The sequence below is a fragment of the Camelus ferus genome, chromosome 36 (genome assembly GCF_009834535.1).
Source record: "Camelus ferus isolate YT-003-E chromosome 36, BCGSAC_Cfer_1.0, whole genome shotgun sequence".
NCBI lineage: Eukaryota > Metazoa > Chordata > Mammalia > Artiodactyla > Camelidae > Camelus > Camelus ferus.
In genome coordinates this window covers 3,914,473-3,918,976 of record NC_045731.1, presented here as the reverse complement: position 1 = coordinate 3,918,976, position 4,504 = coordinate 3,914,473, and positions in this window count along the sequence as shown.

Below are 4,504 nucleotides of genomic sequence, written 5' to 3'. Positions count from 1 at the left end.
AAAGTTTCTTTTCAGTTGCAAACTACACTCCAAACATTTATATAGGTATGTATTAGCTCCAACACGGTTTTAAAGTGAAAACTGCAGGAACTTCAAACCGGCCCATGGAAACAGGCTGTGAAACAAGAGTAAGAGTTTCCCATGCAAACCGTTCCATTTTTGCTACATCAACGAACGTCCCTGTAGGTGCCCAGTTCTGCGAGTTAAGTGTGTTTGAAAGCCGTCCTTCACCTAGTTTGTTGGTAAAACAAACTTTCTTTTCAGTTTCAAATTAAAGTCCATATATATATTTGGGGATGTATTAGCTCCAACTCGGTTTTACCGTGAAAACTGCAGGAAATTCTAACCGGAACTAGGAAACAGACTGAGAAAACTGTGAAAGGGTTTCTACTGCAATCCGTTCCCTTTGTGCTAGATGAACGAACGTCTCTGCACATGCTCAGTTTTCAGAGATAAGTCTGTGTGAAAGCCGTACTTCACCTAGCTTGTTGGGAACACAAAGTTTATTTTCAGTTGCAAACTACACTCCATACATATATATTGGGACGTACTAGCTACAACACATTTTACAGTGAAAACTGCAGGAACTACCAATCGGTACTAGGAAACAGACTGAGAAACCAGAGAAAAAGTTTCTCCTGCAAACTTTTCCCTTGGTTCTAGATGAACGAATGTCTCTCCACGTGCTCAGTTCTGAGATATAAGTGTGTGTGAAAGCCGTACTTCACCTAGCTTGTTGGGAACACAAAGTTTCTTTTCAGTTGCAACCTACACTCCATACATATATATGGGAATATATTAGCTCCAACTCAATTTTACAGTGAAAGCTGCAGATAATTCAAACCGGCACTAGGAAACAGACTGAGAAACCAGAGACAAAGATTATCCTGCAAACCTTTCCCTTTGTGCTAGAAGAACGAACGTCTCTCCATATGATCAGTTCTGAGTGTAAGAGTGTGGGAAAGCCGTCCTTCACTTAGCTTGTCGGTAAAACAAAGTTTCTTTTTAGTTGCAAACTACACCCCATATATATATATGGGGATGAATTAGCTCCAACTCGGTTTTACAGTGAAAACTGCAGGAACTTCAAACCGGCACTAGGAAACAGATTGAGAAACCAGCGTAATAGTTTCACCTGCAACCCGTTCCCTTTCTGCTAGATGAACGAACGTCCCTCCACATGCTAAGTTCTGAGAGATAAGTGTGTGTGAAAGCCTCCTTCACATAGATTGTTGGGAACATAAAGTTTCTTTACAGTTGCAAACTACACTCCATACTTAAATATTGGGATGTATTAAATCCAAATCGCTTTTACAGTGAAAACTGCAGGAACTTCAAAACGGCACTAGGTAACAGACTGAGACTTTAGAGTAAAAGTTTCTCCTGCAACCCGTTCCCTTTTTACTAGATGAACGATCGTCTCTCCAGATGCTCAGTTCTGAGAGATTCGTGTGTGTGAAAGCCGTCCTTCAAATTGCTTGTTGGGAACACAAAGTTTCTTTTCAGTTGCAAACTACACTCCATACATATATACGGGGAGGTACTCGCTCCAACTCTGTTTTACAATGCAAAATGCAGGAACTACATATCGGCAGTAGGAAACAAACTGAGAAACCAGAGTAAATGCTTGTCTTGCAAACTGTTCCCTTTCGGTTAGTTGAAGGGACATCTATCCCCAAGCTAATTTCTGAGAGATAAGTGTGTGTGAAAGCCGTGCTTCACCAATGTTGTTGGGAACAGAAAGTTTCTTTACAGTTGCAAAGTACACTCGATACATATATATAGGGAGGTACAAGTTTCAACTCGGTTTTACAGAGAAAACTGCAGGAATTTCAAAGCAACACTAGGAAACAGACTGAGAAACCAGAGTAAGAATTTCTTCTGCAAACCGTTCCATTTGTGCTAGATGAACGAATGTCTCTCCACATGCTAAGGTCTGAGAGATAAGTGTGTGTGAAAGCCGTACTTCAATTAGCTTGTTGGGAACACAAATTTTCTTTTCAGTTGCAAATTACACTCCATACATATATATAGGAATTTTTTAGCTCCAATTCGGTTTTACAGTGAAAACTGCAGGAAATTCAAACCGGCACTAGGAAACAGACTGAGAAACCAGAGTAAAAGTTTCTCCTGTAAACCGTTCCCTTTGTGCTAGATGACCGAAAGTCTCTCCACATTCTCAGTTCTGAGAGATAAGTGTGTGTGAAAGCCGTCATTCACCTTGCTTGTTGGGAACACAAAGTTTCATTCAGTTGCAAACTCCACTCCATACCTATATATTGGGAGGTACTATCTCCAACAATGTTGTACAGTGAAACTGCAGGAAATACAATTCCACACTAGGAAACACACTGAGATACCAGAGTAAAAGTTTCTCCTGCAACCCGTTCCCTTTCTTCTAAATGAACGAAAGTCTCTCCAAGTGCTCAGATATGAGATATAACTGTGTGTGAATGCCGTTCTTCACCTAGCTTGTTGGGAACAAAATTTACTTTTAATTTGTAACCTAAAATCCTTACATATATATGGGGAGGTACAATCTCCAACTCGGTTTTACAGAGAAAACTGCAGGAACTTCAAACCGGCACTAGGAAACAGACTGAGAAACCATAATAAGTGTTTCTCCTGCGACCCGTTCCCTTTGTGCTAGATGAACGAACGTCTCACCAAATGCTCAGTTCTGAGAGTTAAGTGTGTGTGAAAGCCGTCCTTCACCTAAGTTGTTGGGAACATAAAATTACTTTTCAGATGCCATCTACACTTCATAAATATATATGGGGACGTACTAGCACCAAATCGGTTTTACAGTGAAAACTGCTGGAAATTCAACCTGGCACTAGGAAAATTACTGTGAAACAAGAGTAAGACTTTCACCTGCAAACCGTTTCCTTTGTGCTAGATGAACGAACGTCTCTTCACATGCTCAATTCTGAGAGAAAAGTATGTGTGAAAGCCGTCCTTCACCTAGCTTGTTGGGAACACAAAGTTTCATTCAGTTGCAAACTCCACTCCATACCTATATATTGGGAGGTACAAGCTCCAACACTGATTTACAGTGAAAACTGCAGGAAATACAAATCGGTAATAGGAATCAGACTGAGAAACCAGAGTAAATGTTTCTCCTGCAAACTTTTCCCTTTGTGCTAGATGAACGAACATCTCTCCACATGCTCACTTCTGAGAGATAAGTGTGTGTGAAATGGTCCTTCACCTAGCTTGTTGGGAACACAAAATTTCTTTTCACTTGCAAACTACACTCCATATATTTATATGCGTTGGTAATAACTCCAACCCTGTTTTAAAGTGAAAACTGCAGGAAATTCAAACCGGCACTAGGAAACAGACTGAGAAACCAGAGTAAAAGTTTCTCCTGCAACCCGTTCAATTTGTACTAGATGAACGAAAGTCTCTCCACATGCTCAGTTCTGTGAGATAATTTGTGTGAAAGCCGTCCTTCATCTAGCTTGTAGGGAACATAAAATTTCTTCTCAGTTGCAAACTACATTCCTTACATATATATGGGGATGTATTAGATCCAACACAGTTTTACATTGAAAACTGCAGGAACTTCACACCAGCACTAGGAAACATACTGAGAAACCAGAGGTAAAGTTTCTCCTGCAACCCATTCCCTTTTTGTAGATGAACGAACGTCTCCACATGCTCAGTACAGAGATATATGTGTCTTAAAGCCATCCTTCACATAGCTTGTTGGGAACACATAGATTCTTTTCAGATGCAAACTACAATCCATACATATATATGGGGAGGTACTAGCTCCAACTCTGTTTTACAATGCAAACTGCAGGAACTACAAAACGTCACTTGGAAACAAACTGAGAAACCAGAGTAAATGTTTCCCCTGCAACCTGTTAACTTTCGGCTAGATGAAGGAACATCTATCCCTGTGCTCATTTCTGAGAGATAAATGTGTGTGAAAGCCGTGCTTCATCAATCTTGTTGGGAACACAAAGATTCTTTTCAGTTGCAAAGTACACTCCATACATATATATGGGGCAGTACAAGCTTCAACACGGTTTTACAGATAAAACTGCAGGAACTTCAAAGCGACACTAGGAAACATAGTGAGAAACCAGAGTTAGAATATCTCCTGCAAACCGTTCCATTTGTGCTAGATGAACGAATGTCTCTCCACATGCTATGTTCTGAGAGATAAGTGTGTGTGAAAGCCGTCCTTCACCTAGATTGTTGGGAACACAAAGATTCTTTTCAGTTGCAATCTACACTCCACACATATATATAGGTATGTATTAGCTCCAAATCGATTTTACAGTGAAAACTGCAGGAACTTCAAACCGGCCCATGGAAACAGGCTGTGATACCAGAGTAAGAGTTTCCCCTGCAAACCGTTCCATTTGTGCTAGATGAACGAATGTCTCTCCACATGCTATGTTCTGAGAGATAAGTGTGTGTGAAAGCCGTCCTTCACCAAGTTTGTTGGTAAAACAAATTTTCTTTTCAGTTTCAAACTAAACTCCATATA